Source organism: Culex pipiens, chromosome 2 (assembly GCF_016801865.2).
Source record: "Culex pipiens pallens isolate TS chromosome 2, TS_CPP_V2, whole genome shotgun sequence".
Classification (NCBI taxonomy): Eukaryota; Metazoa; Arthropoda; class Insecta; order Diptera; family Culicidae; genus Culex; species Culex pipiens.
The window spans coordinates 9,044,135-9,057,359 of record NC_068938.1 but is presented as its reverse complement, the minus strand read 5'-3'; positions in this window follow the sequence as shown (position 1 = coordinate 9,057,359).

The window sequence follows — 13,225 nt, the reverse complement described above, 5'->3', positions numbered from 1 at the left end:
AGCGACATTTAATTCCTGAAATATTGTAAGATTATGGTGGCATGCATTTGACATAGATTTTCAGACTTCCAAATCAGTTTTTTTGGTTATTTTTGACAAAGTTTATCAAAATGAAAGGGTTACAGTAAAATTTAAACGACAGCATAACTAATAAAACATAATGTGAGCGTAATTACAACGATTATGACTAGAGTCAAGTTAAAATTATGTTTCATTCTGCATTGTTGCACTACTTACATATTAAATAAAATGAAGAAAACTTGATTAAAGCTAGGGGAGAGTGGGGAGGCTCGATCCCCGGGGACACTTGATCTCAAGCCTGTATCTCGTCAGCATGTGGGTAAAACAATTAGCTTTGTTCTAGAAAGTTGTGCGGAATTGACTAAAATTCATTGTAGAAAACAAAGAAAAAAATGAAAAAATGTTTAGATTGAGTTACACACATATTTCTAAAAAGTGCTGCAAAAAACTTCCAAGAGATCTTTTTTCTTTGTTTTGATAAGTATAGAAAACACTCAAAAATTATTCAAAAAACTAACTTAATCCACCTATGTGATTGGAGCCTTCCTCACTTATTACCAACAATTGTACAAAAATTTCATCTCTTTTTAAGATCTGGAATAAAAAAAGTACATAAATATCACTTAAGTGGCCATATCTCGAGAAAAGGTTGCCAGATCTCCAATGTTTTAGGCTCGTTGGAAAGGTCTTCTGATAACCTAACCAACGATGGGTCGGATGATGGACTCGGACATAGTTTACATACATTTAAGTGAGATCGGGATATATGTGAAATCACATTTTTATATATAACTTTTGAACTACTTATTGAAACTTCAATCTGTATAAAACTCGATCCATGGGACCCTAAACCAAGTCGAATGCAACAGGTTCGGATCAAATCGTTTCAGCCAGTGCCGAGAAACATGAGCTAGTTTGTTGGTCACATACATACATACACACACACATACACACACACATACACACACACATACACACACACACACACATACACATACACATACATACAGACATTTGTTCAGTTTTCGATTCTGAGTCGATATGTATACATGAAGGTGGGTCTACGACGTTTTTATGCAAAGTTCATTTTTAGAGCAGGATTATAGCCTTACCTCAGTGAGGAAGGCAAAAATATGTTTTATACTTGAATTGTTTGATAAACATATTAACTCCAAAACCCTTACGCATTTGACGTTAAATTTATCGTCATACTATTTTTACAATCAATTTTTAAAAAAGTGCGTTTAGGGAGACTTGATCCCTGCATTTTTACAGTCAATGGAATCAGTCTCAAGATTAAATAATTGGGCTGGGTTTTCGTACATAGTTTCCTTTAGTATAGTTGTTAGCACCGCAGTCTGGATTTTGCGCACCGGACTGTAGCAGCGACCCTGCCAGAAACTGCTGAGCTGCGTTTGGCGAGTTCCTGCGGTCGCGATGAACGGGCTGATAGGGAGTAAGAAGAAAATCTAGATAGAGTTGAGAGGAGAAGTTCTGCACTAAACGTGCCTAGTTGGATTACTTTCTATTTAATTGATTATAATTTCTGGCTAGTTGGAATTTACATTATTTCCTTTATTATTTCACTTGTAAGTACGGATGAGGTTTAATTATAATTAAAAATCTAACAATTATGCGTAATTTAGGCCAGGAATCGTCTACAACAGACACAGTTTGTTCGGATTGCGAAAGCAAATTGGAAAACCATTAAATGTAAGTTTATTACAACTAATCGATGAATTTAAAGCTAATAAATAAAAATTTGCAGTTTTGAGCTGATCCTACTAAAAGGCTGCTTCAAGAACCGGTTTATTTGGCAACGTCCGAACAATAGTTGTACATAACTTACTGCAGTTTGAAACATTTTTCAAAAGTTTTGTAAACAAAAATTACCAGCTTTTGTAAACATGCTAAATTTTCGACTAAAAAAGAAAATTTTAAGTTTTTGAATATTTTGCATGCTAAACTTGTTATATTTTGAACACAAACGTACAGGTTTAATGTAAAATTGCTGTAACTTATAGAAAATTAAAAGTTTGGATGAATAAGAAACATTGTGCTTAAGATTTCTTCAAAATGTTGAAAGGGGGATCAAATTACCCCCAACATTTTGAATATGCCGGTTTAAAATATTTTTTTAAAACGCTTGGCATGATTCGAAGAGTTTATCTGGTGAAATACCCTTATTAACCAAACATAGTTGAATGTTTAAGCTTTCATTTCATGCAAAAAGTTGATAGTTTTGTGAGAAATTGACAGACTTATATGCGATACAAAAAAGGGGATCAAGTCTCCCCACTCTCCCCTATATATACAGCAACTCCCCACGAAAACAGCATGGAAAAAAACAAAAGTGCTCGGATCGGGCTCAAAAATTTTCTGGGGGTTCCCTGGCCGAAATAATTAGACCCGTATTTTTTTTGGCCATTAAGGTGACCTACGCCGTGTTAGGGTGGTCTGAAAAATGGCTATTTTCGTCTGGACCAAAAAGCCTATGTCTGGAAATATTTTTATCGGATTCCCCGGACATTTTTACGTAACATACCAAAAAATGGGAGGAGTTCAGTAACAGGATTCCGAGATATGATTTTTTGAAAATAAAATATGTTTTCTTTGACGCGCCGCGCGCAAAAATCGGAGAATGACGAAATTGGAAAAAATCAACTTTTTTCACTAAAACTGCGATAAGTTTAAAATTTCAGCGATGACCTATAAATGTATGGGTACCAAAATTTTCGTAATTAAAAGACGCAACTTTTGGTACCCAGACATGTATAGGTCATTGCTGAAATTTTAAAGACGCGGATTTTAAAGAAACGGATTTTATTTTCAAAAAACTATACCTCGGAATCCTGAAAATGAACTCCTCCCATTTTTTAAAATATTATGTAAAAATGTCCGGGGAATCCGATAAAAATATGTCCAGACATAGGCTTTTTGGTCCAGACACCGTCAAAACGGTATTTTAAAGTTTCATACGCCCTTTTCATATGTTAGGCTAGATTTTTGAAACTTCTTACTATTTTTATTTGAAAGGCCAACTTATATCCTTTCATTTGCGTATAAGACAATTGAAATCGGTTAAAATGGCGAGGAGTTATGATTTTTCTAGTGTTTTTTTGCGAAAATCGACGAAAATGGCCATTTTTCAGACCACCCTAACACGCCGTAGGTCACCGTAATGGCCAAACAAAAAAATACGGGTCTAATTATTTCGGCCAAGGAACCCCCAGAAAAAATTTGTGCCCGATCCGAGGACTTTTGTTTTTTTTCCATGCTGTTTCTTTGGGGAATTGCTGTATAGATATTTTATGTTTGAAATAACAAACAAAAAAGTCTCTGAAAATATTTTTTTTTATTTCTGCAAAAAATCGGGTGGCATAAACACTCTTTTTCTCAAAAAACTACCAAATTTTGGTGGAAGTGGATTTCTAATCAAATGAAAACAATTTAAAATGCATTTTTCTGCATTGGATATCATAATCAACATGCTTGGGCTCGTTTGAAAATATTATGAATTATTGTGAAATTCTGATGTTAATTACCACAATAAGTTTTTTTTTGCAAAAATAAAAATTTCGTCAATAATTCGATGCCTCTTGCGCTCTTGTACTAAGCTTGCTGGTTTTCCTATCTAGTTAGCATAAGAGAGCACAGAGGCATCGAATTCATAAATGTAAAATCTTGGTTTTTATTTCTAAGCGTCTAATTAATCGAAATTTCCCGTGTAAAAATATTTCCCGTTTAACGAAAATTTTAGAAATTTCTCAGGAATTACTGTAATTCAAGCAAAAGTATTTTTGACACCAATTTTACAGAAAAAAAGATTAAACAATTAATGAACTTTATTTAAATAAGTTCTATTCAATTCACTTTCCATGTTGAAGTAATCAGATCGTCTGAAAATTTCATGTCAAGATTTATTTCTGATAATATTAGTTTTTGATGAATTCAAAACTGGGAATAGATCATATAAAAATAAACTATTCCATTTTAGGTAAGCATTTCAAAGGATATTGTTATATCATACAAAAAAAAATGTATAAAACCCTCAAAGAAAAGTATTCGATAAATACATTGGTGCTACCGTGGGATAAAATTGAAAAAATAATGGAAGATTGATTGCGAAACGATGGTAATTTATCGTATAATTTAACTCAACTGAAAACACTTTCAACTAATGTCATTTATTGAGCTGAAAATCATGTAACAAAATGAAACCATAAAAAAATGAAAAGCTGCAACTTATGGTATGAAAGGTGTCACAAAGAATGCACATTTTTTAATGTATTGTTAAAACTATTAATAATGTTTTCAAGTCTTTCCACTGAATTGACATTATAAGTGCTTTGATGTATACATTTGTTGTTATCACTTAAATAATTCTACTTTTTCTGTTATTGTCAAGTTTATTATTTTAATTGTTTAGAAATATGGTATGATGGTTGGATTTTTAAATGAAATTTGTTGTTAAGTTTCTATTGTTACACTTATATTTAGTAATTTGATTTTTTTTCAAAGAAAATACGTTCGATATTGATTTTTGAAAAGTGAGGAATTTGAAAAAGGGATTTGAGTGGCACCCTGTTGAGTTTGGAACTTCCTCATGATTCCCAGGATCGAACAAATTACTGCATAATTCCGGTTGATTTTTTAACAAACTAAAAATCTATTCAACATATTACGTCCAAAAAATTGTCAAATTCAATTAACTTCATAATATTGAAATTAAATACCTAAACTTGTTGCTACATTGTAACCCATTCTATTGATTTTCTTTTCCATGTCGAACAAGTATTTCAACGCTACGCTAAACAAACCACTTCCCATCAATGCCTTAAAACATTACTTTCCCACAGATTTTCATCTCAAAATGGCTCAACATTAGCCGCGGCTACTCCACAGCAAACCCTACTACAACACATCCCGTCCAAAAAGGAATTAAGGCCTCTTTACGCGATAAGATTCTGCGCTGCCTGCCTTGCTCGACAAAGAAACATTTAAGCCGCCCTCCGAAACGGCTTCCGTGCTGCAGCTTCTTTTGATCCCGCGGCGAATCCGCGGCGGTAAACGGTATGCTACCTCTCAGTATGTACTCGCTATTCAATATCCATCCATTGAATTGTACAAGCCGCGCCACTGAATGTATCCATTTGCCTGGAAGGACTCTCTTATCAGCTGCTTGCCGAAGCATCCCGGCGCGTTTTCAATTCTTGGCAAAATGTAGAAGCTTTTAAGGCCAAAACTTTGGACATGCGAGAAGTTTGAGGGGACGCTGGTGGTGGAGGATCTCCATTGTTAGTGGTGAGAGACCTTCTCGGCGGAGGAACAGACGAGCCGCGGCCAGAAATCGGTCTGGAATGGGTAGAATATTGATTTTATCGGGCGCGGATCTCTTTGAAGGTTATGTTGGGTGCCGACTTTGGGCCGACTTGATGGTTCCGCGAGCGCGCGCCTGCACCACATGGTCACGATGGGAACCGGTGCAAGAATTAAACGCGTATTTGTATTTATTTTTGCGCGATGAAATGGTGGCGCACGGAGGGAAATGTAAGTTGCAGGAACTCTCAGACATGACTTTATTATGAAAACAAAATCCAAAGAAACACCAAGAATAAAATTCACATGCTGATTTTAGCACATTGCATAGCAGTGTAGCTTGAAAGGCACCTAGTCGATTTGAAAAAATGTGATATTAAAGCATTGCGCATTACATGGAAACATTTCCTTCCGTGCTCAAATCCCTCCCCGGCGGCGGTTTCCTTTTGAGTTGTTCAGAGCGGGCCAATTTCCCGATCAAAATCAGTTGATCACTCAACACACACAGTGCTTCTGCTGGACCTGAACCTGCTGCTGCCGCCAGCTTTGGGCTTGGACAGTCACTTGTAAATCACCAGCAGACTGCAGTATTGCATGTTTCGTCGATTCACCAGAGATGATGGCGAGTGATGGTCATCTCTTGGTTGCGCCTCGGATGGAATCGTGCATATAATTAGTCGCGATTGTCAACTCCGCGCGCATAGTTCAGTAAGTCTACTAGCTGCTGGTAGGCTATATAAATTTTTACAACGCAGATTGAAGCCCGCAGATTGTGGCCAAGTGCTGAAAGGTGCATGGAGTTCAGAGGCGTGCGCGTGCCAGGTCAACCGAGATATGTTCAATTAGATCTGGAGATCCAGCCGTCAAATCGGTCTGTCCGTGGCTGCGTAGCGGGGAAACTGGCTATGCCATTGATTTGTCAGCGGTTGGTGATGGTAATTAGTGAAGTAATTACACGCTGAGCGATTGTTGGATTGTGTGGAATGTGATGTTGCTTGTTGTAATTTGTCACTTATCATGAATAATGATTGTTGAATAGTGACTAATAAGCATTTTTTTTTTTTAATTTGAAGAAGACAGCTTTCCACTTTGAGACAATGTGATCAAACAGAATCTGACAAATATGACATAATTGTGCAAAATTGCTTCATCCGCACTTGCAAACCCACAAACCCATTATGTCATAACCGAACAACTCTATATGAAGTAATTGAAACCTAATACGACCCAATTGACCGGTACGGTCCAACCCAGCTGGGCCTTATGGCCACGCGCCCGCCAGTAATCATGTGTATTTTTCCCGAAGCCCCGTCTAATCGTGGCTCCCTCATCTGAAAACATTATTTGCTGGTCGAAGGGGGTGCGCAAATCGAGCTCCAGCAACTTCGGCTTCACAGCTTGCAGCGAACAAAACCCGGCGAGCGGTTCTTATTGTGTATTCATAAATAATATCATTAAATTGAATGATTATTTATAATTTATTATTACGGGGTATCGATTTCACGATTTATTTTCTCTTTCGCGCCAGTTGCGTTTGCTTATTATTGAGCCTTCCTATTTCGAAGGGAGTTCTGTGATGCTTCCTCTAGCTTTCGTAAGGGACCATCCATAAACCACGTGGACACTTTTTTGGGAATTTGTTACCCCCCCCCCCCCCTCCGTGGACAATTGTCCATACAAAAAAAATCTTATTTGTATGGGTCATGGACAATCGCCATACCCCCCCCCCCCCCCCCCCCCTAAAGTGTCCACGTGGTTTATGGATGGTCCCTAAGATATCTATTGGTATATTGAGCAGCCTCAAATTAGATGAAATTAATTTCTTTCCGCATGGTTTTCCAGTGATGATAGTTTACATCTATTGATGAATTCTATGGGTAATTCTCCGCCAACTCTTCGATTTGCGTGAAACTTTGTCCTATGGGATAATTTTTGTCCTTGATCACGAATCCATGGTCCGTTTTTTGATATCTCGTGACGGAGGGACGGTACGAACCCTTTCATTGTTGAACATGTGAAAAAAGAGGTGTTTTTCAATAATTTGCAGCCTGAAACGGTGATGAGATAGAAATTTGGTGTCACAGAGACTTTATGTAAAATTAGACGCCCGATTCGATGGCGTACTCAGAATTCCGAAAAAAACTTACTTTCATCGAAAAACCACTAAAAAAGTTTTAAAAATTCTTCCATTTGCAGTAACTCGACTGCAAAAACAAGTAACGGAAAATGGGAGAATTTTTTTAGTGTTTTTAATAGTTTTGCCCATATTATTTGAGAAAATATCAATTGCATTTTGGATATTATTAGAATTGTCACTGTTTGGACAAAACAATGTTCAGTTCGACTAATGATCCTTAACGCTGTCAGTCAATGAATGAAACTATTTTTTTTGTCAGAATATGAATTTTTCAGTTTTGTTCAAGTTTAGAGTGCTCCGAAATAAAATTGAATTTAATCAGTTTTTTTTTAAGTTTCTAAGACCTGGAAGCAATTTTTTTCAGCTATGTCTTTCTTTAAAAAATTAAGCTAGATTTATTTTTTTTTCAAATTCGCATAATTTAAGCAAACAGTTTTCTATGTGCTTTAGTTATGCTACTGTCACAAATTTTCAAAATATCTTTGAATTTATGAACAAAACACAATTTAAATTTATTTAATTTTATCAATGCACAGTGGCCCAGGTAGCAAAATTAAATGGGAAATGTTTTTTTTCAGAAAAATTGTGTTGTTTTGGAGCTTTGGTGTCTTCAGAAGAGTTGTTGCAAATTAAAAAAAGGCAACTTCAAATCTAACTTTTCAGGAATATTATTGGGATTTGTTTTGTCTTCTAGAAAGTTGTTAAGCTTCCAATTCAAGCAATTTTGTCGAAGACACTAAAATTTTATCTCTTGATCTAAGACCAAATTAAAAGAAAGCATCTGAGCAAAGCATCAAAAATCAGGCCCAATATCACTTTTCTCTAAAACTTGAACCACCCTTATTTTCAACCAAACAAAAAGTTGCCCCTTTTTATTTGCAATAATTTTTTAACTTAATTTTGCGATCTAGCCACTGTGCAATTTCAACATCAAATGCGTTTAGTCAAACTTCTTGAGGTAAAATTTTCTTTTATAAAATTGATTACGTTTAAAATAATCTCAATTTGGAAAAACTTTAGTGGAAAACTGGCCAAAAAATAAAAAATACATCCTGTTTTCTAGTTATTTTTTTTAAATTATTTTTTATTTTTTTGTAGGTTTTTCGAATTTAATATGTTTAACTGCCTTACCCATTCTCAGTCTCAGATGGTAGTCCCAGATGTCCCCTACAAGCTGTAGGTCGAACCGAGTTGATATCTGGATGGAACACTTTTGCCTTCCTCACTGAGGTAAGGCTATAATCCTGCTCTAAAAGTGAAATTTTTATTAAAAGCTCAAAGACCCACCTTCATGTATACATATCGACTCAGAATCGAAAACTGAACAAATGTCTGTGTGTGTGTATGTGTGTGTGTATGTGTGTGTGTATGTGTGTGTATGTGTGTGTATGTATGTATGTGACCAAAATTCTCACTGAGTTTTCTCAGCACTGGCTGAACCGATTTTGATCAAACCGGTTGCATTCGACTTGGTTTATGGTCCCATACATCGCTATTGAATTGTTTGAAGTTTCGATAACTAGTTCAAAAGTTATGTATAAAAATGTGTTTTCACATATATCCGGATCTCATTTATATGCATGTAAACGATGTCCGGATCCTTCATCCGACCCATCGTTGGTTAGGTAATCAAGAGACCTTTCCAACGAGTTCACAACATTGAAGATCTGGCAACCCTGTATCGAGTTATGACCACTTAAGTGATATTTATGTACTTTTTTAGGCCGGATCTCACTTAAATGTATGTAAACGATGTCCGGATCCATCATCCAACCCATTGTTGGTTAGGTAATCGAGAGACCTTTCCAACGAGTCCACAACATTGAAGATCTGGCAACCCTGTCTTGAGTTATGACCACTTAAGTGATATTTATGTACTTTTTTGAAGCCGGATCTCACTTAAATGTATGTAAACGATGTCCGGATCCATCATCCAACCCATCGTTAGTTAGGTAATCGAGAGACCTTTCCAACGAGTCCACAACATTGAAGATCTGGCAACCCTGTCTCGAGTTATGACCACTTAAGTGATATTTATGTGCTTTTTTAATGCCGGATCTCACTTAAATGTATGTAAACGATGTCCGGATCCATCATCCAACCCATCGTTAGTTAGGTAATCGAGAGACCTTTCCAACGAGTCCACAACATTGAAGATCTGGCAACCCTGTCTCGAGTTATGACCACTTAAGTGATATTTATGTGCTTTTTTAATGCCGGATCTCACTTAAATGTATGTAAACGATGTCCGGATCCATCATCCAACCCATCGTTGGTTAGGTAATCGAGAGACCTTCCCAACGAGTCCACAACATTGAAGATCTGGAAACCCTGTCTCGAGTTATGACCACTTAAGTGATATTTATGTGCTTTTTTGATGCCGGATCTCACTTAAATGTATGTAAACGATGTCCGGATCAATCATCCAACCCATCGTTGATTAGGTAATCGAGAGACCTTTCCAACGAGTCCACAACATTGAAGATCTGGCAACCCTGTCTCGAGTTATGACCACTTAAGTGATATTTATGTGCTTTTTTAATGCCGGATCTCACTTAAATGTATGTAAACGATGTCCGGATCCATCATCCAACCCATCGTTAGTTAGGTAATCGAGAGACCTTTCCAACGAGTCCACAACATTGAAGATCTGGCAACCCTGTCTCGAGTTATGACCACTTAAGTGATATTTATGTGCTTTTTTAATGCCGGATCTCACTTAAATGTATGTAAACGATGTCCGGATCCATCATCCAACCCATCGTTGGTTAGGTAATCGAGAGACCTTCCCAACGAGTCCACAACATTGAAGATCTGGCAACCCTGTCTTGAGTTATGACCACTTAAGTGATATTTATGTACTTTTTTGAAGCCGGATCTCACTTAAATGTATGTAAACGATGTCCGGATCCATCATCCAACCCATCGTTAGTTAGGTAATCGAGAGACCTTTCCAACGAGTCCACAACATTGAAGATCTGGCAACCCTGTCTCGAGTTATGACCACTTAAGTGATATTTATGTGCTTTTTTAATGCCGGATCTCACTTAAATGTATGTAAACGATGTCCGGATCCATCATCCAACCCATCGTTAGTTAGGTAATCGAGAGACCTTTCCAACGAGTCCACAACATTGAAGATCTGGCAACCCTGTCTCGAGTTATGACCACTTAAGTGATATTTATGTGCTTTTTTAATGCCGGATCTCACTTAAATGTATGTAAACGATGTCCGGATCCATCATCCAACCCATCGTTGGTTAGGTAATCGAGAGACCTTCCCAACGAGTCCACAACATTGAAGATCTGGAAACCCTGTCTCGAGTTATGACCACTTAAGTGATATTTATGTGCTTTTTTGATGCCGGATCTCACTTAAATGTATGTAAACGATGTCCGGATCAATCATCCAACCCATCGTTGATTAGGTAATCGAGAGACCTTTCCAACGAGTCCACAACATTGAAGATCTGGCAACCCTGTCTCGAGTTATGACCACTTAAGTGATATTTATGTACTTTTTTGAAGCCGGATCTCACTTAAATGTATGTAAACGATGTCCGGATTCATCATCCAACCCATCGTTGGTTAGGTAATCGAGAGACCTTTCCAACGAGTCCACAACATTGAAGATCTGGCAACCCTGTCTCAAGTTATGACCACTTAAGTGATATTTATGTGCTTTTTTAATGCCGGATCTCACTTAAATGTATGTAAACGATGTCCAGATCCATCATCCAACCCATCGTTAGTTAGGTAATCGAGAGACCTTTCCAACGAGTCCACAACATTGAAGATCTGGCAACCCTGTCTCGAGTTATGACCACTTAAGTGATATTTATGTGCTTTTTTAATGCCGGATCTCACTTAAATGTATGTAAACGATGTCCGGATCCATCATCCAACCCATCGTTGGTTAGGTAATCGAGAGACCTTTCCAACGAGTCCACAACATTGAAGATCTGGCAACCCTGTCTCGAGTTATGACCACTTAAGTGATATTTATGTGCTTTTTTGATGCCGGATCTCACTTAAATGTATGTAAACGATGTCCGGATCAATCATCCAACCCATCGTTGATTAGGTAATCGAGAGACCTTTCCAACGAGTCCACAACATTGAAGATCTGGCAACCCTGTCACGAGTTATGACCACTTAAGTGATATTTATGTACTTTTTTGAAGCCGGATCTCACTTAAATGTATGTAAACGATGTCCGGATCCATCATCCAACCCATCGTTGATTAGGTAATCGAGAGACCTTTCCAACGAGTCCACAACATTGAAGATCTGGCAACCCTGTCTCGAGTTATGACCACTTAAGTGATATTTATGTGCTTTTTTAATGCCGGATCTCACTTAAATGTATGTAAACGATGTCCGGACCCATCATCCAACCCATCGTTAGTTAGGTAATCGAGAGACCTTTCCAACGAGTCCACAACATTGAAGATTTGGCAATCCTGTCTCGAGTTATGACCACTTAAGTGATATTTATGTGCTTTTTTGATGCCGGATCTCACTTAAATGTATGTAAACGATGTCCGGATCCATCATCCAACCCATCGTTGGTTAGGTAATCGAGAGACCTTTCCAACGAGTCCACAACATTGAAGATCTGGCAACCCTGTCTCGAGTTATGACCACTTAAGTGATATCTGTGTACTTATTTTTGTGGATCTAAAAAATAGCTGGAATATGTGTATAAAACGGTCATATTACCCATTGTTGGTAAAAAGTGAGGAAGGCATCAACCACATAGGTGGATTAAGTTAGTTTTTTATTTGAGTTTGAAAATTATGCTATTTTTTCACTAAAATGCCAATAACTCCCTATAGATTTAACCAATTGGGATGCTCTACCCTGCATTTTGTTGCATTTTTTCAGCCCTTTAAGATGCATTTTGAATTTTGAAATTTAATTGAATTTTGCCTAAGAACCTTCAAACCTTCAAACTTTGTGTCCCGATTTGCCCCACTTCCCGTTGACCTAGAGTACTCATATTTTGTCCATATGCTAGTTTTATATGTACAAACAACCCCTGAAAATTTCAGGCAGATTGGTGAGGTCGATGCGAGATGGGTATGCTCTGCTCGTGGACTCGCTCTTAAATTGTCAACTAAAGTAAGGCCGATGCAAATATTTAAAAAAGTTTTTGTCCCTCGGCCTTGGCCGAGGTCAAGGGGGGGGGGCAAAAAATAAAAAAAAATATAAAAATTTAAATAACAAGCCATAATCTTCACATTTAAATGAAAAAGTGCTTTAAAATGCACTGAACTAGTTTGTTTTGCAATCATTAGTTTTCAAAAAATCTAAGATCTGACAAAAACAAAAATTGTATCTAAAAAAAAAGATTTTGCATCGAGAATTTTCAAAAAATCTTAAGATTTTTAAATAAACCCAAACATGCTAAAAATGATTTTAAACGCAGGAGAATGTATTTTAATTTGATTTCAGCTGGTTGCCCTTGAATTTTCATTGAAATTTTGAAGTTTATTGTAAAAATATTTTTCGGGCCAATTTTGAAGGGGGGGGGGGGGGGAGGGGTGACAAAAGCTTTTAAAAATATTTGTACCTGCCTAAACAAGTTTAGGAAAGTCCATTGTCAAAGATTTTTGTCTTTAAAAAAAATCTGACAATGTATTGTAAATTAGAGAAAATATTAAAATATTGAATGTTATTTTTCAAATTTTTTGATGTATGTTGAACTAGGTGTTCAAATTTTGATTTATGAAATTTAAGAACTGT